Genomic DNA, 26,800 nt, shown 5'->3' on the forward strand with positions numbered 1-26,800 from the left:
TTGGCTCAAGACAACAGCTGGTAGGGGAGAATAAGACTTAGAGATTGGCTAAGAGGTTGAAAGTTTATCCTAAAGGCAGCTGGGAGCCACTGAAGGTTCTGGAATAGAGGAAAGGATATGGTCAGAGCTGCGGTTCCTAAAGATTACTCTGACAGCTGTGCAGGATAAATGAGAAAAGCTGGACAGAAGAGACAAAGCAGGTCTGGGAGAAAGCGACAGCATGGTAGGACAGGGGAGAGAGAGAGGGACCAGTCAGGGTGTCCATGGTTTTGAGCCCAGTGACCAGGTGGGACACTCACGGAGACAGAGAATGTGGAAGGGTTCGGCGTAGGGCACGTACAGTGAGCAGTGTTTGTGCAGGAACTTCCAGGTGAGACTTCTAGAAGGCAGCCTGGTATATGAGTACAGGGCTGAAGGGAAAGGACACTGGCTAGTTTAACCTGTGTGTAGTGAGTGCCCAAGACCGATCAGAAATGGACGAGGCCTGGACTGGGGCTGACCCCCCAAGCGGAGTCAGGACCGAGTGAGGTATTTCTGTGACTACACGTCAGACCTGAGCCAGGGAGGCCCAGACCTCCCCGGGTCCAGCCCCGCTCCTGGTCCTGGCTGCCCTGCTGCCCGCCCCCAGCCCCACCAAGCTGTCCGCCTGCTCCCTGTGTCCCACAGCTGCTGCCTGATTGTTCGTGCCACCTCCTGACCAAACCACGTCACCAGGGTCGATTCATGCTATCCAACACGATTTCACAAAAATATAAAAGGTTTCAAAACCCTTCTCCAAAACCACCCAGGGAGCCGGGCTGCCTGACTTGGTCCCATTCTGCAAGAAGAAAAAAATTAAAGCCCAGATAAGGGAGGGGGCTTCGTTAGTGTGATGTAATTTGCCAGAGAGCACAGATGAGAAGGGTTCAAGTTCCCCACCTCCTGACACACCTCTCTGCCCTTCCAGGGAGCAAATGTCATCAACAGCCATTAGCATCAATTCCAGTCACAGGCACCCAGCCTCAACCCTCCCAGTCCCAGCCTAGCACCCCACTCCCCACCCCCCCCCCACACACACACCCAGCAGCTGAGCTGAGGGAGTCCCTTAGCCAAGCCGGGTGCATCCTGCCCAGCACATCCTCCACCCCCAGCTGTCCGCGGCGGGGAAGCCCTGAGCAGCCACTTCCTTCCCAGACACTTCCGGTCCAAACCTGGCGGCCTCAAAGCCTTGCCACCTGCTGAGTCAGCAGCCTTCACGCTCCATTCATAAAGTCACCCTTGGCGGGCACCACATCCTGCCTACAAGGGCCACCACGGCCCAGAGGAAGTGCTGGCAGGCAGCGGCCTGCCATGCTTGCCTGCCCACTGAAGGAATCACAGGGACTAAGGTTAAGAAACTCCCAGATTCCGAGTCTCCCTTCCTTTCTTTCACCCCCAGACAGAACCAAGCCCTGTCCTTCCTGGGCCTCCCTCACCCTTCCCACTGCTGCCCATGCCCACCGTCTCCCACCCTGACCTGTGCGGCCAGCACTCCTGTGATCCTCCTGGGACCCTCCAGTCCATCCCTGACAACCCCACATTTTACATGTCTCCTCTTAGGACCTGAGGTAGGAATCTGCTCACATCCTTCCCCCACAGGCACCTCTCATGGTTCCCTATTTACCACGGGAGTAAACCCACATGCCTCTGCCTGGTACTCAAGACCTTTCTTATGACTTCTCCTTCATCCATCAAGCTAATTCCTGCCACTGGGTTGTACTTGCCAGGGTCGCTTGGGACTGCCTGCCACCTCCACGAATGTGGGGAGGTCAGGGAGCACCTCTCTTCCGACCAGACCTATCAGGTTCCCCAAGGGCCGAGCTGTCCTTCCCTCCAGAGGGAGGATGAGAGGTTCGCAGGGGTGGGCATTGGATTTGCTCCCTTCAACTCCCTTCCTAGACTCTGGACTCAGGGAAGTTCCCACTCTCGTGCTTTCCCTGGGGAGAAGCCCTTGACACACCAGAACCGAGGACACCAAGAGACTCCCACCCCGATAGCTGGGCTCCCAGAGCTGAAGGCAGGAGGGAGAAACACATCTCAGAGACAAGATGTTGCCAGGGAATGAGAGCATGGCCTGTGACCAGGGGGACAGATGGGCTGCCTAGTACGCAGAGCCCCATGGAGACACACAGACCTCACGCTGCATTCATACCACGCTGCCCACCTTTTCTACAAAGGGGAATTGTCATCCCCAGGCAGGACCTGCCCTGGAGTCAGCAATGTACTGCCCCTCCCAGTGAGTCAGCAGACGGTTCTTCCTCCCCACCCCACCCCACCCCCCACCCTGCCGAATGCGGGAACTCCACGTGGAACCCTGCCAGGAAAGACCACAGGGTGCCTTGGCTTTCCCAGAGGAGCAGGAGTGAGGGGGCCAGGCCACCCTTGGCCTGAGGGTACAGTAAATGCATCCAACCTCAGCAGAGGTGGAGCCACAGGGAAGCTCCCAAGAGATGACCCAAGGTGTACCCCCATAAAGCCAAAACCAAAGATCAAGGGCTGAGGCTGGGCTCTTTACCAAGATGCCCTGGACCTGGGGATATCCAAGAGGAACTCCTTGCCCCTACCATGACCACCAATAGCACCCCATATTCTCTTAACCCCCTGCCTCTTCCCAATTCCTGCAGGGGCTGCTTGGATAACATTTCCCACGGAGAGGGCAAGAAGGGTCAAGCCACATAACCAGTGTCAATCTTTGCTAGCCGGCATAGGATAGAAGCACCGCTTCTGAAAACAACAGTTAAGCCCCTGGATCCAGCTATGCCTGAAGCAAGCTGTACACCTAGACTGCCCAGATCCTTGAGTCAATCATTTTTCCCCCCCCTCAGGCCAGTTTGAGCTAAGTTTCTATTACCTGCAATTGAAGGAGTCCTTGAATATACATTCATTTGTGTATTTAGCTATTCACTTAACTATTCACCAAGTGCCTGGTAGGCAGGCACTGGGAACAGAGGACTAAGCTGCATCTGTCTTGCATCAATAGGGAAGTGCACAGAAATCACCTCAGTTCCGTACAGAGTGCTGTTTCAGATACAGTGAGGGCGATTTGGAGGCACCTCTGAGATATGATAACCCTAAAGGCGAGTGCTGACAAATGATGAGCAGCTCCGCAGGTAGACAGTCTGGGAAAGGTGGTCTCTCCCCAGCCCCAAGAGACCTGTCCTCCTGGCACTGCTTGTCTGCCTCTCAGCCAGATCTCTTTGAAACAGTAAAAAGCGAGCCCAAAGTTTGGGTTCCAGTCCCACTTCTGACACTTTGCTGTGCAGTCTTAATAGGTGACTTCCCCTCTCTGAGCTCCATGTTCCCATCTGTAAAAGAAAAAACACTTTACTGGATGCTAATGGAACTTCATTAGTACGTTAAGCCTTCATGTACTCTATCCTTAAGGTCCAGCCAATTAACTGCCATGCAGGTCACACTGAAATGTACAAAATGACTGTGGTAGAAACCACTAGTGTTCCCCTTACATCTATTCTCCTCCTCTTCTGTAGAATATTTTGTTAGGCACAGGGCCTCTTGGCTAAAGACTACAGATCCCAGCCTGCCTTGCAGCAGGGTATGGCCATGTGATCATTTTCTGGTTAATAGGATGTGGGAGGAACTGATGTGTACAACTTCTGGGGCATGCCTTTAAAGAGAAGGTGCCTCTCTTCTCCTCCCCCTTCCCACTGGCTGGAACACAGATGTGGTGAGCTATCTAGGACCATGCTGCCAAAGGCAACACCCTGGGGACTGCAGAACTGCAGGACAGAAGGCCCCTGAGTGGCTGCAGTATCAGCACTGGACATACCCGGACTGTCACTTGGGTGAGGATAAGCATCTGTTCTAGCGTCACCATTATTTTGGGTCTTTCTTACAGCATCTGAAGTGACTAATTTAGGGACTCATCCCTCCCTTCCTCTCCCGCCTTCTCTTCCCCCTCTTCCCACCCCGTGAAAATTGCTACTGCTCAGAGCAGCAAAAGGAAACCACATCTAGAATAGGTGTTTCAAAACATGAACTGAACGCTATCTCATCAGAGTCACTTAATGATACCTGGGCACAGCTTAGGAGATATTTCAAGGGTAGACATGACTGGTCTTAGGGATTGTTTGCACGCGAGGGGCTGGAAGAGCCATGGATGTACTGAAGGCTTCAACCGATGGGTGCATGTGTCACACACAGAAGATGGGGAGACCTGGAAATGAGGGGGAAGAACAATTCTGACTGGGCTTGGAATGGATCATCCGTGACAAAATGTTTGATGGATTCCTGGACACACAGAGCTGGAACTCAGAACAGGATGGGGGAGCTATTCATGGAAGCCAAAGTTGGGATCACTGAGGGAGCTCATGGAATGAGAAGAACCCCCCCCCCCCTCCGCCACCAAACAAATTCTGAAGAAGATGCAGAAGTTAATGGTCAGGTCGCAGAACGGGGAACCTTTCTCTGGCCACTCCCACAACCTCTGTTTGCTCCCTCTAGGGATGGGCACCCACTACCTCCCAAAGAAATCCACTGGCTTTTGAGCAGCTCTCATTGGTGGAAAGCTCTACCTTTTACTGAGCCAAAGTCTGTCAGCCCATATCATTCCTCATTCGACCCCTTGGACCATACAGAACAAGTCTGCCCCCTCCCTTATAACAGCCCTGCAAGTATTGGATCTTCCTCTCCCTGGTAGAGGTCATATTGGGCAGCCATGCCACATGTTTCACCAAAACAACCCAAAATAATAGACTGTCAAATCTGTGGCCAACACCCAGAAGTCATTTGCTCAAATTGCTGCAGACCCACATCTCTGCCATCCTCTTCTGAAAAATTCAGGGAAGGGGTGGGGCTTTATAGGATGTTTCATTTGTTACTATTACATTTCATTCAGTTAAGCTGAGTCCCTCACTCCAACTGCCATGATATATATTTTTTAATGATGGCAAAATACACACAACATGAAGTTTACCATTTGATCCTTTTTTTCTTCTTTTTTGCCTCACCCCATGGCTTGTGGGATCTTAGTTCCCCAACCAGGGATCGAACCTGGGCCCTCGGCAGTGAAAGCGTGTAGTCCTAACAACTTGACCCCCAGGGAATTCCCATTTTAACCATTTTTAAGTGTACAGTTTGGTGGCATTAAGTGCAGTCACAGTGTTATGTAACCATGCCACGATGTTATGTAACGATGCCATTTTTGAAGTACTGTTTTGACAGTACCTGGTGCATAGAAGGTGCTCAATAATTTTTTGGTGGATGAAGAAGAGAACAAATGAATTTATCGAAAAAGGTTGCCCTCCTCTCCCCACTTTGTTTCTTGTGTCATCAAGGTCCTCAGGGAGAGGACAGGAACAGGAAAGCCGTACAGCCCTAGGGTCTGCCCCAGGATCAACGTCCATCCACTAACTTTGGGGTCACAAGTTTTCCTACTTGTGCTGCCACTCACCCAGCTGCCCATCTTTCTCATCCCCAAAGTGTCACTGCTTCTGGCAGGGGACCACTCAAGTGGAGAAGAACCAGAAAAAAGGCTCATTTGAAGAAACTGGACTCTTCCTCAAGTGCTCAATTGACAATTAGTTCCAGGGTTTTGTCAGGGATTAAGGTCACCAATCTGTTTTTCCCATAATCTACCTTATTCCCCATAAAACTGGTTATTTGCCCATCTTAGGTCTTCCAGCATTCGTTTATCCATTCACACAACAAACATGATGCAGGTTTATAGCAGGTATTACGGGAACGGAGGGTCAAGCACTTCATGGAGGAGTGGGGAGGTTTAGTTGGACCTCCTAGAGGAGGAGACATTTCAGCTGTCTGGCACAGGCGAAGTCACGGAGCAGCAAGCACCCACAGCATATTCTGGGAAGACGGGGACTCCGAGGAGAGGCAGTCAGGAGATGAGGCAAGGGAGGTGCTCAGGGGTCGGTTAGGGACCCTGGATGGATTCTGTACACAGTGGGAAACTGGAATGCTGCGACCCACACCTTCCCCCTCCCCCCGCCCCCACTGTCTACCCCAGTTGTCCTGAAATATCCCTGATAGCTTCTCAGAGATCTTATCTCCAAATTCACTCAGCAATCCTAGGGGCCAGAAGACAAATCCATTTAAAGCAGATTATCACCTCCCCTTCTGGCCTGAACTTGGGTTCCTTCTTAACAGCTTCTGTCCCTTCTTTCCTTGATACAGAAGCAAAACAGATGCTGCGCAGACCTTCTCTACCTCCACTAGTCAGTCTTGATGCTCTTATTTTGTTCCTCATCCTTTCTGCTAGAGTGCCCCCCTCTCGTTCTAGGCTGGCTCCTTGTGATAACAGGGCTCCGCTTCCCTGCAGGGAACCCAGTCCATTTGGTGCTGGTGGGGCTGATCCCCAGCCTCAGGCCTCGGCGTGTGACCAGACCCAGCTTACTGGAGGATGCCCGCCCTGCCCCCACTCAGTGATTTGCTTGGGAATGAGCCTGTGAGCCAAGCCACACCCAATCAGAGACCTCCCAGGGCTTTGCTGCTGGCGCTCTCAGAAAACACTCCTTTCTTGCTGAGGTTGCTAAGAAGGATGTGGTCTGGGGCTGTTGGCAATGAATCTGTCAGCTAGCAATAACCTAAAGAATCGATCCAAACAAATACAGAGGCAGACGTGAAGGCAGGAGGGATACTGAGCCCCGAAAACAACATTTCAGCCCCTATGCCCGAAGCAAAGCTTCACCAGACTGCCCAGATACATGAGCAATCTTTTTTTTTCCCTTAAGCCAGTTTGAGCCAGGTTCCTATTATCTACAACCGAAGGAGTCCTTGAATATACGTTCATTCGTGTATTTAGCTATTCACTTAACTCTTCACTGAGTGCCTGTTAGGCAATGGGGACAGAGAGAGGACTAAACTGTCTCTGTCCTCAAGGAGCCTGCATTACAATAGGGGAGTGCACAGAAATCACTGTAGTTCAGTACAGTGTACTACTTAAGATACAGTGAGGACCACTTGGAGGTACCTCAGAGACACGATAACCCTAAAGGTGAACCCTTAAAATTGACCTGAAGCTCCCCAGGTGGTCAGGCTGGGAAAGGCCATTCCAGGCACTGGGAGAAACCCAGGCAAAGGCAGTGAGGAAGGAAGCAGCATGGGAGGCTGGAGGAATGCAGGCCCTTCCATGTGGGCAGACAGGAGATGTAAGATGGTGGTCACAGGAGGAGGAGAAGCTAAAGGGCAAGCCAGGGCTGGAACAGGAGGTCATGTTTGGATTTAGCTTGCAGGTGATAAGAAAGAAAGGGTTTTAAGTAGAGGAGTAATATTGTTGCCATAGGTAGGCCCAACCTTTGATTAATTGATGCATATGTAATGTTAACCTTGCAGAGGAGGTTTGAGTTTTAAAGGATGATGTTTTAAAAGGGCAATGGTTTACTCAAAATAAGAGCTGATGGCAGAATTTCGGGCATCAAAGAAATTTTTCTCTAGATCGTGTCCTCCCGGAGATGCTCAAAATACCCTGCTCAGCCTGTGTGTGGACCTACTGCTGGTTCTGGATGCAGAATCGAGTCAGGCAGGGGTCAGCATAATTTCTTCTGTGAAGGTCCAGATAGCAAATGTTTTAGGCTTTGCAGGCCTTCCCATATCTGTCACAAGTGCTCGACTCTGCCCTTACAGCAGGAAAGCAGCCAGAGACAGTGCATAAATGCATGAGCAGAGCTGTGTTCCAATAGAACTTTATTTATGGACACTCGGAACTGAATTGCATATAATTTTCATGAATCACATGATTTTTTCTCAACCATTAGAAATGTAAAAACCATTCTTAGCTTCTGGGCTATACAAAAACAAGCAGCAAAAGATTGGGCCCAGGGGCCATAGTTGGCAGGGACTGGTTTACAGAAACACTAGCTCCATTCTCAAAGACAGCCAGGCAGCAGCAAAAATGGAAAACAACAGGGAACTGGTACATTAATTATGGTGCATGTATATAATGGAATAGCATACCGCCTTTCAAAAGAAGGTGTACTTACATGGAAATAAGCCCATGACATAGGTCATGTGAATAAAGAATATTGTGAGTTATATGACCTAATTTCTATATTAATAAATGGTCCCATGGTCCAAGATCTAGTCACCTACCTCTCGCTCCATCTCCTATATTTCAGTGCAGGCCCTTCCTTCTCTGGCACTGAACCCCCTGGAACTTGCTCCTAGGCCCTCTCCTTAATTCTCTCTACTATTTTTTCCTAGATGATTTCATCCACTCCCATGGCTTTAAATATCATTTATATGCTGGCAACTCCCAGATTTACTTCTCCAAGTCCACACCTCTCATCTGAGCTCCAAACTTAAACCCAACTGTCTCCTAAATATCTGTGTTCCAATGACTCACAGGCATCTCCCTCTTAACATGTCCCTCTTCAAACTCTTGATTTCTCCCCCAAACCTGTTCCTCCTCAGCCCTTCCCACTTCGTAAAGGCACCATCTTCCACCCCCTCTGATCAAGCCAGAAACCTGATTTCTCACACCCTTACAATCCATCGCCAAGAACAGCCATCCCAGACCTCAAAATATATCTCAAGGGTCTGCAAACTACAGCCCCAGCACCAAATCCAGCTCACCACGTGCTTTTGTTCAGTTCACCAGTTAAGACAAGGTTTACCTTTTTAAATGGTTAGAAAATCAAAAGAAGAAGACTATTTCATGACACATGGAAATCACATGAAATTCAAATTTCAGTATCCGTAAATAAAGTTTCATTGGCACACAGCCACACTTCATTCATTCATATATTACCTGTGGCTGCTTTTCCACTACAACAGTAGAACTGAGTAGTCACAATAGTCACAAAGCCTAAACTATTTACTTTCCGGCCCTTTACAGAAAAAGTTTGGCAACCCGATATATCTTTACTCTCTCTATTCCCCTCCACCTCTGCTTCTCTCTCTGGTCTGCCAAGTCGCCATCATCTCTTGCCCGCATGACGACAAAAGCCTCCTCACCGGTCCCCCGCTTTCTCTCTTGTCCCCCAACCCAGTACTATACTCCCATCTAGACTCTACACAGCAACCAGAAAAACTGCTGTAAAAACAGAAGTGCATCATGTCATCACTTTCAATGTCTAATCAGCTCCTCCACGGCATGCAGGGCCCTGCCTGGTCCAGCCCTGCCCACCTCCCCAGCCTCACCTCCTCCCACTGACCTCTCATCAGGGTCTCTTACAATGAGACCCTCTTCCCTACCTCACAGGGCTTTTGCAAACACAGTTCCTTCTTCCTGGATGACATCCTGAGGGTCACCTTGGCAGAAAAGCTGGGTTGGAGGTCTGCCACTCTCAGGATGTCCCTGTTCTGCGTTGCAGTTTGTTTATCTCGTGTCATGCTGGGACCTCCCTGGGCAGGAACCACGTCTGCTTTACTTACTTTTGGATCCTTAGTTCTACCAAAGGCTTGGCACATAATGAGTGTTCAAAGCACTGTTCAATGAATGAATGAATGAATGAATGCTTGTGTGTTTAGATAGAGAGATGGATGGATGAATGTTTGTATATAGAAAATGGGTCTGGAAGTATGATAGTGAACCCAACTCTGGGGCATGGGAATGAAGGTAAAGGTCTACTTCCACCTTCTTGTTGATGTACTTCTGTAACTTTGACAACGAGCATGTAATTCTTTTGTATTAACAAACGAAAAAGGAAAACAGCAACAGAAAGATTTGTGTGGGTTTTAGACCAGGCTCTATCACTGACTTCCTAGGCTCCCTAGAGCAAGCCCATTGCCTCTCAGGGTCTTCATCTCCTTAACCATCAAAGGAAGGTCCTGGCCTCCTTCCTGTGCTATGACCACGATCACATGCTGGGCTGGTGTAGTCACGAGAAGCTTCATGGAAGGAGTGAGCCCTGGTGTTTTAGAAGATGACTCTGGAGTCGGAGATATAGGTTCAAATCCAGACTCTGTCACTTCCTAGCCACGCAACTTTGGGAAAACATCCTCTCTGAGTCTCCGTTTGCTCATTTGTGCAATAGGAATTTAAACTCCACCCTCACAGGATGATTATAGGACGCAACTGAGCAAAATTATCTAAACTGTCCTAGTTAGTCCTAGTTAGTATAGGTGCTCTATAAATGGAGTCTGGGGAAAAAGTCGAGGGGATCTCCAGAGTTCCCTGGGAATCCTGTTGGCCTTCCTTTTTCCTGATAATGAGTCAGTTTGGGCCTTTGGGGTTCAAGGCTGTCCACTGGGCACTGCTCCCCACCCCCACGATCTCACCCAAGAGAAGAAATCAATTCTTCCTCTCCAAGTGATTTCTGTGTAAGTCAAGACAGCAGTGTGTCATCAGCGCCAGCCCAGGAGAGTGGGGCTGGCATCCACAGCTTGCTTCCCTTATGGCTTATAGGAAGAACAAGAAGAGGGAGAACAGGACAGAGCAGAGCCCCTGGCCTCCCCAAGCCAGACCATCCCCACCGAGGCACCCTCTCCACACTGAAGTCAGGGCATCAGAACCGGAGGAGGCAAAACCAGAGAGAACATAAACATCTCAGTAGATCTGAGAACATAGTGACTTTTGCTACAGCAGCTGGCCTGCCTCTCACACCCTCTTCTGGCTGAGGGGCCAGCACAAAATGAGTTTGCATCTTCCAGGGTTCAACAGCCACTTGACAAGGCAGTGTGACACCATCTCAGAACTGGAAGTGTGTGCAGAGGCTATACACGCACATGGGTGCACACGGGAGGTACACACACACACACACACACACACACACACACACACACACACACACACCATCAGAAACACAGAACGCTGAAAAAAAAGTGAAAGCTACACGCAGCTCAGAAGAGGTCTGGCCAGAAAAAAAGGATTCGAAGGAGGGGAGTGGAGAGAGGAGGGGAAGGCATGAGACAGCATAAGACCAAATCAGAGCGCGGATCCCAGGTCAAGCCCTGGCAGGCCTGTGACACATGTATCTGCATTCACTCAACTTCTGCTGAGTCCTGTTAAGTGCCTACCTAGATATGTCTGGAAACCCCATCCCTTCCAGAAGCCTTTCCAGACTTCACTCAAGGAAGGGTCCACTTACTCCAGATGTGTTTTACCTAAATACCTCCCTGCCTTCACATTCTTTAGGTTTCTACCCTGAAAGAGGTTCACCCTGGCAAAACAATGCTGCAGACCCCTCTCTACCTACGCACCAGCCCCTCTGGATCTCCAGGGATTCCTCCTCATGAGTGTAGCAGGCGCCACTAGTCCTCAGAGCTTGAAGGCTCCTTGGAGTTCACCTGTCCAGTGCCCACTTCCATGCCCATCATAGAGATGGGAATCTGAGCCTAGAGAAACGAGTGTAGGCTGTCACGCTCAGTCATCAATCACCATGAGAGGTGACTAAGGGCCTGCTCACAAGTGGCCCTGGGCCTCAATTCCTCACTTGTTAAATGGCATCATCAGACTGCCTTGCCTGCCCCAGGGTACAGTTTGAGCTCAGGTACAGCAGGCAGGCCTAGGTTCAGATTCTAACTCGGAAGCCTTGCTAGACACATGATCAAGTTTAAATGACTTAACCTCTTTGAGATTTGATTCCACATCCCTAAAAAGCTGGTAACAATCCCTACCCCACAGAACTGCTGTAAGAATAGAATAACATACAGAGAGGACTTAAAGCCCCTAGCACTCAAACAGTGGTAACGATTATTACTACTTTTGTTATTATTGCCATGGGCATGGGGAAAAGTCCTCCTGGGATCCTCTGCACTGAGCCTCCTCTGTCAGGCTATACATCTATACATCTAGGTCCCTGGGAACAGTACTCTTTCTCTGACCCCCTTTGCTCCTAGGACCCCACCAGCACCCAAGCTCCAAAGCAGCAAATCACAATTCAGCTCCATCTCTGTGTCTGGCTCATCCCTGGTGGTCCTCTCTCCTTTCCTCCTCCCAGCGGGCTCAAGCCCCTACTGCCCCTGCTGCCACCACATCCCCCAGTACAGGGCCATCCCCGTAAGTACACATTCCAGTGTCTCCCCCATGGGAGGCCCAGTTCCTAGGAGCCTACACTGATTTAGGGTGACCTGGGAGCCCTGCCTCCCAGAGGTAGTATCTCTCCCTGCTCCAAGGCTCCCAACAAAAGATGTTTCTCAAACCCTACTCCCAGCGGGTTCCCTCCAACATACCCTCCCTGAGCCTCAGGAAGGCCAAAGGCCCAAAGGCATTAGGGGTGTGGAGGAGGCATTCATTCTCTGGACCACAGAGAGAAGGAGGAAGAATGGGGGCAGCTGGCTGGGAGCACTGGTCAGAACTGGAGGGTGTAAGAGGGACTCCTGAAAGGCACGAGTGTGCTGAGGACCAGGCCTCTCGAAGAGTAAGAACTCTCAGCAATGGTTCCAACTGGGCTGCAAGGACAACTAGTCTGGGATACCCAGGTCAGGCCTGCCCTCTCCCCAGCTCCCCAGATGAATCCTCTGCCTTGCTGTGGGGACCCTGAGCACATCTTATCAGGCTCCAGAATGAGGGGTAAAGACTGTGTCTGCCTCCAGAGTGGCAGAAAGAGCCAGTTCTGGAGGGAGACAGCATCCCAGCCCCAAAATTTGCCAAATGCATGTCTTTGGGCACAGGACTTCTTTCTGGGCCTCAGTTTACCCATCTATACAATGGAGCTAATGATACCCTACCTCATAGCACTGCATCCATTACAGCCCCACCCCCCAAACCTGAAAACTCAATGTGCCTATCTGGAATCTCTTACTGCAGGGGTGGCAGAACTGGGGTTGGCAGGCAAGGGTTACATAAAGCACACGTGGCCCTCTCCCAGATGTCTGATCCATTCTGAGCCAACGAGACCAAAAGAAATTTCTCAAAGATCACATGGACCGGTTCCCACCCTCTTTGCCCTCCTCCCCCAGGCCCTGACTATGCCTTCCCTCTTTTGCCAGTGGACCTCCCTGTCATTCCTGCCCTGGGGGTGTGGGAAAAGGACAGCGATGGAAGTGGCCACCCACTCAGAGGATAAGCTCATGGGCAGTGACATCATCCTGCCTGCCCTTCTTCCTCCTCACCTGACCCCGTGACTCAGGGCCACGGGTTCAGGCTCTGTTAATCTCAGAGGCTGCTTGGATTTCGGTCATTTTTCTTCACATAGCACAAGCCCTGTATGTCCAACCAAGAAGCAGCCTGCAATAAGCCAGACACTTGTTCTACAACACTTTCTAGGAGTCTCTTTGGGTGCTGTGGAATCCCAGCTTACGGCTCTATGATCACACTCGGTCTCTGACCCCAAACAGTATTGCTCAGCTCAGCATCAAACCCAAATCCTACTCCAAAGAATGAAGATTGACGACTCCATAGAAGGTTACAGTTTAAGGATAGAGGAATTCCCACCGGAACTTTCAGAAGTCCACCTCAGCAGAATAAGGACACAGGCTCTACAGAAGGGACAACACTTCTATAACTGTCCTTTCCACAAACATTCAAGCACCTGACCCAGCTATCAGTCATCTGGGTATCTCAGACATTCAGCCAACCTGCTTCCATTGGGTGCCCAGACAGAGGTGCAGAGGGCTGAGGACAGGAAGGAAAAGCGGTCCTCAAATCCCAGAACCCCTTCTCATCCTTGGGCTTGCTTTAAAGTAGGCTTCCCATCTCTAACAAGCTGGATTGCCTGATTTCTTGGAACACAGGAGTCTGGAATGAATTGGAAAGCTCACTGAAAGCAGGCAGGAGAAACCACCAGTGATGTCATTGAAGAGAGAAAAGAATTCCAAAGTCAGTCATGGGACCCATACAAGCATCACTGAAGCCACTTAGTGCAAAGCTCACTCCCTCAAGAGTCCCTTTGCTATACAAAAGTCCTTAGTGCCAAAACTGTGATATGTGTAATACAGCGGAGAAAGATTTCCATGCTTAATGGTTAACGTAAGTGTTAATGCTTAATCTATACTCGCCCAAAATATTCCCATTTCCTAAAGAGCTGGAAATATGAGCCACCACTCACACCCACAGCCTCAGAGCCCTGCCACTCAGATCAGCCCAACCCATTGGATGTGTTTAGAGTTAAAATTCAAGTTTAGACTTCAATTTCTCTCAGCCTCCAAAAGCACCCACCTGTGTGCAGGGCCCCAAACTACAAGGAAGGCTGCACAGCATCAGATTTCCTAGGGACTTCTGGGAGGCAAGAGGGAGTCAGAGAGGAGGCTGAACTAAATAAAGAACTCTCTTAAAAACAGAACAGCTTCATTACTTTCTAACATAGAAGCTAACTGCTAGAGACACGCATGTAAGAAAAGGACCTAGGGCCTTCATTTAATGATGAAATCAGACTCATTTACAATTATCCACCTCCAATTTGAAGGTAAATAGTTTTTCTCAATTAAGTCAAACAAACCCTCCCAACTCCCCAATGGTTTTTGCCTTCCTATTTGCTTAACGTTTTCCTCGATGATAGATCCCATATCTGAGTCATCCATCACGCATTTCTCATTAGGGCAGGTTTGGCTGAGAAAGAAATCCCCTTTTCTGGCATTTCACTGCCCTAGGCCCCCAAACCTGCCAATTCACTAGCTAAGCAGCAATAGAGGACCTGGGACACTGGAATTCAATCCAATCCCCTCCCCTCTAGTGTGTCCCCACCCTGGGTCCCTACCTTTCCTCCACCCCCTCTCCATCCTACCCCACCCACCATCTCCCTGAGACTTCCCAAGCCCAAATGGCCCCACCCCTGCTCCCTCGTGCTCTGCCTCCCACCCTCCAACAACTATGCATCCCTTCACCCAGGCCAGCTGTCCCTGCCTGTCCTTCTCAGAATCTGTCCCCTCGTGCCCACTGCTGCCCGTGGAAGCCCTCCAGTCACCCACTCCTTCATCCTTCTGGGCCAGGCAGAATGGACCCCCCTCCCCGATCCAGCCCCTCGCCCTCCTCTCCCTGGCACCTCTCCCTCCTCAGAACTAGTGGTCAGGTCAGGGTGTTTTCCTCTGCAGGGACTCCGCGAGACTCTACTTCCCTCCTAGCTCCAGCTAGCGGCTTCGTGAAGCTTTCCAGAATCATCAACACAATGACAGATCTGCCTCTATTCCCCCTGCACACCCAGGGCCTCCGCGATCACAGCTACCCGCCCAGCCTCCTCCAGCGGCTTCCCGGGAGAGGGCAGGTCCCACACTGCCCCGGGCCCCGCCGGCCAGGGAGGGGAGGCAAGGTTAAGGACAGGGCTGGACTCTGGTAGCCCCCTGCCGCCTCCGGGACCCAGAGCCGGGGTCCACCGTGCTCCCCGCGCGGAGGCCAGCCCGGGCCCAGGGAGAGGGCTGGGGTGGGGGCGCCCTGCGAGAGAGGGGGCTCACCGCCCGCTCTAGCAGCCCTGCAGCAGGCACGCTGCCCGGCAGCCCGGGGCAGGGCTCGGCTGCAAACAAAGGCCGCCCGGACGCGCGCCGAGCCCGCCACGCAAGCACTCACCGCGCCGCGCCTGACTCCCGGGACTCGGGGACGCGGCGGAGCGCTGCCGAGTCGCCGCCGCCGCCGCCGCCGCCGCCGCCGCCGCGAGGCCGGGCGCGAAAGGAGTCCGGGGGCGGCCCCGGGAGTCCGAGGGGCGGGGCGGGCTGGAGGAAGCTGCAGGCCCGGAAAGGCGGCCCGGGTGCGCCCCAGAGGCGGGATTGGCCCCGCGGCGAAGGTTTGGGGCAGAGGCCTGAGCCCGCCCGCTGGGCAGGGCACCCGGCCGAGACCCGCCCCTGACCCGGGTCCAGACCCACGCGGGGGCCCTAGTAAAGGGGCGCTGGTCTGATCTCTGCCCGTCTCCCACCCTGTCCCACCCTCCCAAGATCCGAAGTTTATTTTCTGCTAGGGGGACAGGTGAATGGTCACTGACCACCCCAGCTCCTCCTCCAGGCCGCTGGCAGCAGAGCCGGAGCTCGGATCTGGCTGTCTGACCCCCAGTCCAGTGTTCTCCGCCACCAGGCTGGTACCGTGGCCTGGAAAGGGTTAATTCGACTGTGAGGCATTGAGAGCTGCTGGGAGCTCTCTATAAATACAGTGTGTCGTGGGCGCCTGAGCCAACCGCAGGGTAATTTCCACCTAGCTGGTTTTCCCCTTTTCCTTCCGCCCCCGGCCACCCGGCCAGCCCTGCCCCCAGCCCCACGCCAGGCTAGTGGCTACCCCAGGCCCCCAAAGGGGGAGCAGCTCTGACACCGCCCCAACCCCCTCCCCATGACCTGGGGCTCTGTCTTTATAGGAACCAGTTCCAGCCTGGGAGGAGATGGGGGGATCAGGCTTGAACCTCCAGCCTGGGGAGAGATGGGGGTCACGCCTCTGCCTTGGCACATCCGGCCCTGCACCCATTCTCTGACCTGTTCTCCATTAGTTACAGACAGCAACAGCTGAAGTGTAGCAGTCATCTGTGGGCCAGGGTAGAGACTAAGAGCTTTCCATGTGGGGCCTCTTTAAATCCTCACAACAGCTGGACCATGTAGATAATATTATCCCCATTTTACAGGTGAGAAAACTGAGGCTCAGAGAGATAAAGGGACTCCAATTTGTCTTATGGCCAGACCCACCACCAAGTGTCAGCAGCAATATGAGAGAGGGCTTAGGAAATATGCATGAATACATGCTCACCTCTGTGTGTCAGCCACTGTTTTAAGCTCTTTACCATTTTATCTCATTTCATCTTTCCAGCAATGCAATGAGGTAATGCTATTATTATCCTCATTTTCACAAATAAGGAAATTAAGACACAAGGAGCTAGGTAACTTACTTAAGGATATCCAACCATCAAGTGGAGGAACCAAGATTTGCCCTCTTTCATGTAAGTGCTGAATTCAAACTTAATTATAGTGTGTTTGTGTGTGGCAGTGAGGCATGGGTGTCTGTATTTGTGAACACCTGTGAGTAATTCTCTGCATCTAAGTGCACATGTGTTTCTGAATGTAAGTTTGATAATGGCTGTGTCTGTGTGACTGCTCCTAGGGATGGGGCAGAGAGTGGAGGGATCAAGGCCAGGCCATCTGGTCCAGAGTTCTTGAAGGTCATCAGCCTCCCCTCCAATCCACACTGCTTCTCTCTGCTCTGTCCAGCCCTGTCCAGCTTGGGCCTGGCCTCACAGTTCTCAGTATGAGTAGCCCCGAATAGGCCTCAAGACCTGGAGGAGAAGCATCCCAGGGAGAGGTGCCCCTGAGCTGAGAGATCCAGGAGCCCCACAGCAGGACTTAGAACTAATCTAGAGGAATTTGCTTTCCTTTCCTCCACCAGGAGTCAGTCCTGTGCTTTGTGCCCCAAGGTGGTGACACAGGTCCTGTCCCAGAGGACTTACAGTCTGGCAGGGAAGGCACAATTCAGCCGTGATGGACAGTGAAGGAAGAGCACAGGGTAGTTTATAGCATAAACTGTATAGTATATAGTTTATGGCAGAGGCTGGGGGAAGACTTTTATCATAATTGCTAGAGAGATCAAGTCAGGAGGGAAGGAAATGAGTACTGGCTGTCATTCCTGGAAGCAGTGGCTTAATAGGGTGCTGATACCCCCCAGAAAGGGCAAACACTGTGGGCAGGGGATAGGCAGAGTGTCTGTAGGACAGGCTCAGCTGCAACTCAGACATTTGGCCCTGGACACAAACAGCTAGACCATCCCAGCACACAGGAATCTCCTCAGGTCAGGGAATGTTTGTTCTATGCCTAGTTGAAAATACAGTCTTCCTCAGACTCCCTTTGTAGCTAGAGGCAGTCACATGATCTAATGTGGCCAATGAGATGGAAGTGAAATTCACTGGTTGGGGCTTCAGGGAAAGCCCTTTGTTAAAGGAGATTGTTGACACTATCAAAAACATCATGGTGGTTCCTCAAAAAACTAAAGATAGAACTACCATAGGATCCAACAATTCTACTTCTGGGTGTATCCAAAAGAATTGAAATTAGTGTCTCAGAGATATTTATACATCCATATTCATAGCAGCATTATTCACAATAGCCAAAAGGTGGAAGCAATGCAAGTGTCCATCAATAAAATGGAATATTATTCAGCCTTAAAAAGGAAGGAAATTCTGACACATGATAGAACATGGATGAACCTTGAGGACATTATGCCAAGTGAAAAAAGCCAACCACAGAAAGACAAATATTGTATGATTCCACTTATATGAGGTACTAATGTAGTCAAATTCATGGAGACAGAAAGTAGAATGGTGGTTGCCAGGGACTGGGAGAGGGAGAATGGGGAGTTATTGTTTAATGGGTACAGAGTTTCAGTTTTGCTGAAAAGAGACTGGAGACTAATTGCACAACAATGTGAATGCACTTACTACTGAACTATACACTTAAAAGTGGCGAAGATACATTTTATGTTGTGTTTATTTTTACGCAATTAAAAAAATAGAAAAGAGCAGGCTTAGCTGGCATGAGCCTTGCCTTTTGCCTTTCACTCCCTTTTCTCTTTGTGCCTGAAGTGCAGACACAAAACCAGACAGTAAAGCAGCCATCTTGCAACCATTAGGACAAAAGCTAAGTAAGGGTGGCAGGGGAGAAAGTCAGATGGAGCCTGGTTCCTGAAGGCATTGCGGAGCTGCCACCCTGGCCCCGGATTGCTTCCAGCCCTTGGCCTGGCCCTCGAATTGCCATTGCTCACTCAGGATTGATGAGGGAGGAATGGTGACCCTTCATAGTCTTGTCCTCCCCAGGCTACCTATAAGGAACATCAGAACACCATTCTGGCAAAGGGAAGGGGTGTTCTGACCCTCTTATTACTCTCCCCAGGACAGAAATTCTGAGTTCATGGTGAAATTCAAAGACAATTTCCTTTGGCCTCCTTTGACATACAAAAGGACAAGTGTCTCCCTCATCTGTTTGAATACTCTTAAATCCAGCAACTGGATTCCTTAACCTAGCTTTAAAGTGGGGGCTATACGGTTGTTTTTGACTCTATAGAGCAGCTAAGCAGTCCGTCTTTCAGAAAGCAGCTTAGAGACATTGACATGCCTCACCTAAGGCCAATACTCAAAATATTTCATGTCTGTAAGAAAGAAAAATCAATTCTTGGTAGCACTGGGGGTTTAAGGCCCAATCTGAGCGTTTTTTCCGAGGATCCCTGTGACACCAATATCTTGGCATTGGCCTACCTCCACTCAGGCTGGTTGCTGCAAATCACCTCCTGAGTTGTCTGCATCTTCAGGCCTCAAGTCCTTAATGTCTTGGCAAAGGCCACATCCCCCAACCTGCCCCGCTCACTCATTTAGGGCTCCCAGGGCTGCCGATCTGGATCCAGCCAGCCCGCCCAGGCTGTCTATGTCAACTCCATTTCCCTGAATGAAGGGATCCAGTGTAGAGTTGAATATGGTGTAGAGTGACTACTGCAGGTTCCTGCTAGAAAGTTTCTTATTTCTGGCACTTGAGTGTTGGAGTAGACTTCAGGTGTCTAGATCCAAATACTTCCAGCTGGAAGCTTCTGGCTGGCAAAATAAAATAATAACATTTATTATTAAATGATTATTAAAATAAGAATCCTCCTGGGAGGATCATCTGGGAACACTTCACCCCCCAACACACACACACACACACACACACACACACACACACACACTCTCTCTCTCTCTCTCTCTCTCTCTCTCTCTCTCCAAAATAACAAAACACCCCCTAACCCCTAATCAGGCTTGTATAACTAGCTACCTCTATCCGACCCACCATCCCTTCTTCATTATCTGTCCCAGTTGGAGCCATTCCGCCCCCTCCCCCTTGCTTCCCCCTTCTCCATAACCCAGGTTTACAATGCTCCCAGTCCTAGGAATCCATCTCAGAGCCTGTATCCTGCTGCTGGAGGGTCAGGGTCGTCCTCCCAATAGGAGGGTTAGGCCAGAATTAAAGAACAAAACAAGAACATAAAAACTGTACCATAATGCCAAGGGAAATCTGTCATCACAATGGGAGTTGGGTTTTTTCTAATGACTTCTAATCACATGAAAGTAGTTGAGTTATTAGCACTTGCAGGGCCCTGAGAGCAAGCACCTCCTTCAAGTTTGCATCATAGATGTCTCATTTACGGCACCCTCACCCTAGTCCTGCTCTTAGGTTTGGCCTATGACAGATTCAGAGAAGAGAGCACATAACAGGATGACAAAGAGTTCCAGCTAGAAGAATAAGGCACGGAGAACAAGGGGTCCAGCATCTGAAGTCGGCAGTGGAGATCCTTGTGAGGAAGACAGTGGATAAACCTCTTGAAATCCAGAAATCCCAATCTCAATCCAGGTGCTAAAGCTTAAGTACTAATATTGCTGTTTTCAGTCGCATGTTCTCAGTATGGTCATTTGGTTTTAGTTGGGCTTGAGAAAGTGTGCCTGGGTGTCTTCAGGACATCTTACCATAGCCTCAATCCTGGTAGGGACACAAGGGAAGGCTTCACTGCCCCAGTGCTGAGAACAATTTATTCAGTCCTCCCTTATGGGTCATTCTTAACCTGCCAGTTCTTTATGTCAATCTCTAATTTCTGGGGCAGGACCACCGATTGCCAGTCCTGGCCCCCTTTCCCTCCCTGTCTTCTCTCAGGCCACTGTCCCTCCCTTTGGAAGAAATACAATGTGTGATGGAAGTGAGCTCTCTCGGACCATGTCTTGGCCACTGCCAGGTCTCCACTTGGATCCCTGCTGCTGGGGAAGATGACCCGAGACAAGTTGTGTGAGCTGCAGCATCTCCAGTCAGTGATCAAAGGCTCAGTCCTCTTACAGGGCACCTCCCTCCCTGCTTCTTCCTACTAGCTGGAAACCAGGCTTTCTTCCTACTGGCCCACTTCACCCAAGGTTCCCGCATCAGATGTGGGGTATTATGCCTCATTGGCTTAACTGCTTTTCCCACGTTTGTGGCTGGCATTTGCTAATGAATACAATCTTGCATTTGTTTTCTTAAAACAGGACTTTCAGCACAATAACATATTCGGCACCTCTCCTCCTTTCCTCATTTCCCATGATGAGATCATCACAAACACAACTTCTAAAGAAATCTCTACAGCCAGACTTTCCGAGGAAACCCAGCACCTCCACAGACAAATGGCGATGGGCCTCGGGTTTCTGAGAGGGAACCTTAGCAGTAGCAATGACTGTCCACTCAGAGAGATGTGTGGCCACCTCTGAGGAATGACCCCAGCCGCCAAGTTTCTCCCCTCACCCTAGAAATTTCCCCACCAGCCCTTCACCATTCTGATGGGGTCAGCATTGCTGTCAAAATGTGGTTCCTCTCCATCACTCCACACGCTCCACCCTCGGTAGATATTCACACAGCTGCATCCCCTCCCCTCAGGGAAAGGGAGTCTATCAGAAGTGGTTCTCTCAAACTGGACAAATCGGTTACTTCCTTCCCTAAGTCCCCCTCAGGGTGCAGGTGCCTACTTCAACCCTGATCTGATCTGACATGTGCTGTCAACCGTGTTCTCTGCTTGTCTCATGCCTTATCTCCATAGGCATTTTGAGAGCTCCCTTGGGGTAGGAACCCAGGCTCATTCTCCTCCAGGTTCCTCACCCATGCTTCCCACATGTTGTAACTGAAAGAAAACTTGACCTCTGGAAGGAACGCCTTAACCTTGGCTGGCAGGACTGCGGTATAGACAGTACAGTAGGCTGGAAGCCAGGACACCCGGGCTCACCTCCCAGCCCTGCCAAGGACTGGCCATGTGGTGGGGGGGAAGTGGGTCAGCTGTTCAGGGTCTCTGCCTCCTTTTCCTCCAAAAGAATCCACCCCACGCTCTCCTGCAGCCGGCCATTTCTCACTGAGAGCACCAGGATTTCCCCCTCGGCCCTGTAGCGGGCAGGACTAATGAAGCAAACTACCACCATGGACAAGTGGTCTGCAAAGCCAGGAAGGGAGTAAATTTGCCTCCAAATTCCATGCTTGTTTTCCCCCAAGTTCCTTCCTTCCATGGTTGACATATAAGCACTTGCTGCCCTGAGCCCCCCTCCTGGTGATAAGTGGAAAGGCAGCTGAATAGGGCTTCCATCCCCACTTCACCCTGGGGCCACAAGGATGCTCCTCAATGCTTGGAGCTGGAGGAGGAAGTGGGAGGAGAGAAGAGGAGAAAGCAGAGTGGACTGGGGCTGTGGAGGTCAGGCAAGGGTTCCCAGGGGAGGTGGGCTTCTAGCTGACCTTGAGGGAAGGGACTAATTTTGACAAGTGAACAGCATTAGGGTCCTGCCCAGGTCTAGCACTTCTCTAAGACAATGCACAGGTTAGGAAGACCTTGATCTGATTACCCCAGTTGTGTGCCTCATGGGTCTGAGAGGAGGAAAGGGGTCAGGTGATGGAGGCAGAAGGGGGAAAACCCTTGAGAAGAGCAGAGCTGGGAGGGGAGACAGAGCACCTGGGCCCACATACTCTGCCTGCCACACACCCTGACCCCCCGCCAGTGCTCTGGGTGAAAGGTGGGTGTTGAGGCTAGCCCTCCTCTTGTGCTCTCTCTCCTACTCAAGGGCATCATCGCTCCAGTCATTCTGCCTGTCTCCTGATCATCAGTCTGTTCACTCTCTCCCCTGATTCCTTCCCTCTCTTTCTTGTAACACTTCCAGCTTCTAGAACACTCCCCTCTCTTGCTTTTCTTCTCACCTGACTTGTTCCTCCTTCTAGTCTCCTATGCTGGGTCCTTCTCTTCTCCACAACCCCTGAATATTGGGGAACCCCAGGACTTGGTACTCAGAACTCTTTTCTTCTGGGCCTACAGCCACTCCCTTGGTCATCTCATCACTTTAAATACTATCTATGTGCCAAGAACTCTCCAAAGAAAATCTCCAGCTTGGATTGTGTTTTGAATTCTATATTTCCAACTGCCTACTTGACATCTCCATTTGTCTCCAATAAGAATCATGATTTCCATTCCCCCCGCTCCTCACTGCCAATGAAACAAAAGAAAACAAAACAAAAACAAACCATTTCTCCTGCAGCGGTCTGCACCTCAGGTGACGGCAATTCTTCCAGTAGCTCGGGCTAAAAATCTTGCAGTCATCCTTAATTTTTCTCTTTCTTGCACACCCCATATCACCAATCCTACTGGATCTACCTTCAGACCAGATGAACTCTCTCCATCTCCACTGCTACCACCCATCTCCATCACTTGCCTGTATTGCAATAGCCTCCTAATTGGTCTCTTTGCTTCTATCTTTCTCTCTGTAGTTTATTTTCAGTACAGAAGCTAGAGTAATCCTTTAAGCACAGGCAAATTAAGTCATTCCTCTGTTTAGAGTTCTCCAGGGTAAAAGCTGAGTCTTTATGTTGACCTACAAAGTCCTACATGACCTGGCTCCCTGCTATCCTTCTGATCTCATCTCCTACCATGTTCCCTGTTGCTTCCTTTACTCCATCAACCTTTCCTTGCTGTTCCTTGAACACACAAGGTATGTTTGCCTCAGAACCTTTGCATTTACCATTCCCCCTGACCGGGACAGTCTTCCCCCAGATGTCCATATAACTCATTCCCTTACTTCCTCCAGGTCTCTGTTCAAATGTTACCTTACCAGGGAGGCCTTCCTTGACCACCCTATATAAAGTGATATCCACCAATCCCCCCTCCCCAGTCATTCTTTAATTCCTTTACTCTGCTTGAATTTTTCCACTTAGCATTTATTTACCTTCTGACAATATTATAATATTACTCAGTTACACATTTATTTTCTATACTCATTTACACATTTATTTTCTATCTCCCCCCATAGAATATAATTTCCATGAGAATCAGGATTTTCTTTTGTTCGCTGCTGTATTCCTGCACCCAGAATAGTGCCTGACACATAGTAGGTGTTCAATTAAAGTTTGTTGAGTGAATGGTTGGGTGAATGGAAGGACCAGTAGTTGAAGAACACATGGATGAGAAAAGATTGCAGTTTTTTCAAGACATGAGAGACCTGAGCATGTTTATATGCCTGTGGGAAGGTACCAAGAGAGAAGAAGTCCCATGAGGGAGAAGAGGTATGATACTTGGCACATAGCGATCTCTGAGAAGGCGGAAAGGCACAGGATTCGGAGCCTAGGAGACCCACTCCTTCCTTGGGCTGGAGGGAAGGAGCTGACGATGGGGTAATAAGGATGAGAGATGGGAAATCAATGGAGGCCCCACCACAGGCTTCATTTCTTTTTCCTGTGAAGTAGAAGGCAGGATCATCTGCTACGAGCAAGGGAAGTAAGTGGACGGAGCCTGAGAAAAGGGTAAAGATTTGGGTTAGCGGCAATGAGAATGAGAGAGATTGATCCTCTGGGACACACAATATGGTTTTTAAATAGTCATGAAAGATCACAGTTTGGAACAGCAATAATCGCATGTCCTCTTCCCCCCATCTGTTTGGGGGGTTGCAGGCAAGATCACAGTAGGGCAGATAGCTGCTCTGTGGAGGCAGGAATCTAGGTCTCCAGGTTCAGAGTCTGTGCCCTACCTCCTGAGCCATCTCTTTTCAGGGCTTCCGCTCCATGACTGAAGCCACCTGACCCCAGCTCCTTCCTAAGGTCTAGCTTCCTCATGACTGTAATTCAACCCAAGTGTGGCAGGACAGGTTACTGGGAAGCAGACTCGAAGATGGAGATTAGGATGCAGGACGTTTATTAGGGATGCTCTTGGGCTCAACGCCTTAGGAAGAAAAGAAATGGGGAGAGAGAGACTTCGGGCCACAATACAGTTGCAGAAGTGGCCTGAGCCAACCCCATGGGGCACTCTGAAGCTGGGATGACCTCTTTAGCATTGTCCTGTGTTGGAGTCAGGGCTGGCCTTTTGTACCCAAGCACTGTTCCACCATTGGATGTGGGTCTCCTGGGAAGGGGGAATGGCCTGATCCAGGTTACTTTCTTTGGCAGAAGTAGTTTCCAAAGAAGACTTACAGCTGAGAGCCATCTTCCTGCAGTACTGCTAGAAGCTGGGGGAACAAGTTCTTCAGTCACGAAGGGGGATCCCAGGAGCACACCACAGCATCCACCGTACCATTAGTAGTAATACATGTTTAATTAGCCCTTGCTCTATGCCTGACCCAGGGTATCCCTCAAACTCAGTGAGGTCTGAGAAGTTTCAGGAACTTACCTGAGGAACCTGGGTACAGGTACTAGACTCCTGCATGGGAATAAGAGGCCTTGGGTTCTAAGTCAGCTGTCGACTCACTATGTGACATCAAGCAAGTCTCTGACCTCTCTTAGCCTGAGTTTCCCATATGTATGTGAGGCTTGAGCTGAGGTCCTTGATCAATAGTCTATGGCCTTATGATGCCTAAAATCATGGATGGCAAGGAGTGCCTTGGATGGCACAGTGCCTATGCCTCATTCTTGGACCTCAAAGGCCATACCACCACCCTATCCCTCTCACTTCTAGAGCTGTCAGACTCAGGTCTTTATGGGCAGGGACCATGGGCTGAATAATCAAATACAAGTCCAAGGTTAGATTTAAGAGACAGTGAGCATCCTGGTGCTCTTCCCAACTCCCCCAAGGCTTCTCAGAGTGAAAGTGGATTTTAGCTCTTCCCAGAAGTATTCATGGTCTCTGCCCCTACAAAGAGACAACACAGAGTATTTGATAAGTGAGATACTTGGAGGTCATTCAGGTTACCACCCTGTTTTCTGGCATCATAGGCCACATAGAGACACCCCTATTTCCTAGGAGGTTATGATCTCACATTAGTCATTAGCAGCTCCTGCGGGCGACAGGGCCTTTGAAAGACCAGAGAACAAGATAAAAGTAATTTGGAAGTCTGCTTTTGCTTTGGGAATGATAAGAAATCCTTAAGTTATCCTCCACTCCATATGCCCCAGCCCCTGCCACCAGGTTTACATTTCTCAGGATAGTCCTCTGTTCACCTAGCTCAGCTGCTCATTTTTGGAATTGTTTTTGTAGATGGTTTATGCTTTTCTTCTAACAGGAAACTGTATTCATTTCTCGGCTCTCCATTTTGTTCTCTGACTACTCATGACCAGAATGAGGTCAGGGAGAATGTGGCACCTCCACCCACATTTTTGAACTAATGTGGAATGTAAAGAAGAAAATGAGCCAAACAACAGCTGGGCCCGATCCTTGGAGTCACAGCACATGAGAGGAGGAAGGCCCTCAAACACCATCTAGTCCGTTTGCTCCCGTGTTACAGACGGAAAAGCTAGGGAGAAGGAAGATGAGACCCCAGCTTCTTACCAAGTAGGAGATCCTTCAAAAGAAGAGGAGGAAGGCTTTCAGAACACGGTCTTGCATTTGAAATGACAGAACAGATATATAATCAATTTTTAAAATAACCAATACATAACAGAAATAGGAAATAAGATGAAGAGCCATTGGCAGGCCAGAAATCCTGGGAAATTTCTAGATAATGAAAAGCAGATGGAGGTTTCAGAGTCCCATCTTTATGCTGAATTAAGTAGACTGAAGATTCCCTCCCCCAAACTCAACCCCGAAGACACTGTATTAGTGAGAGACGGGTGATGTATCCCAGAACCTAACTCTGGAGAAACAGAAGCCAGACGGATCCCAGTCTGGGAGAATACTGCAGATCAGAGGTGGAGAAAGTCAGATATCATGGATGGATGAGAATCTGGGGGAAGGCTTTCTAGTTGTGGATTTTCTCTCCTCCACAATTCTCCAGATATATGGTAGCCTGCCCTTTCACGTCTGTGGGCAGAAAACATCAACATAGCACCAGCTGCAAATGGCAAGGTAACCTCAAGGCAGTTTTGGAGCCAGCTAGGATGAGAAATAGATTCAACAAACAAAGGCAGGCAGCCAGCCAGCCACTGAGCAGTCTCTCCTTCCACACCTTGATTGGGATAAATGACTACACAGAGCGAGGCAGCTCTTAGAAAAGAGGAGCGACTATGCCAAAGCTCAGAGATGTTCCCTGGAAGGCAGGGTTCTCTGGCTTCTCTGTGGTCATTGACAAACAGGGAACAGATGCTCAGAGGCTCTACACCCTGA

The 26,800-nt window shown here is 50.0% G+C and overlaps 1 protein-coding gene across 1 annotated transcript in view; it reads right to left on the reverse strand.

Annotated features, from left to right (window-relative positions):
* The window catches only part of CD276 (CD276 molecule), a 30,214-nt gene extending 14,595 nt beyond the window's left edge, over window positions 1–15,619 (reverse strand). Inside the window, exon 1 of the mRNA XM_012535352.3 lies at window positions 15,371–15,619. The gene's annotated coding sequence lies outside the window, so the exon portion shown is untranslated. The remainder of the gene's footprint in view (window positions 1–15,370) is intronic.
* Between the last annotated feature and the right edge of the window lie 11,181 nt (window positions 15,620–26,800).

Source organism: Orcinus orca, chromosome 2 (genome assembly GCF_937001465.1).
Source record: "Orcinus orca chromosome 2, mOrcOrc1.1, whole genome shotgun sequence".
In the NCBI taxonomy this organism is placed as follows: domain Eukaryota; kingdom Metazoa; phylum Chordata; class Mammalia; order Artiodactyla; family Delphinidae; genus Orcinus; species Orcinus orca.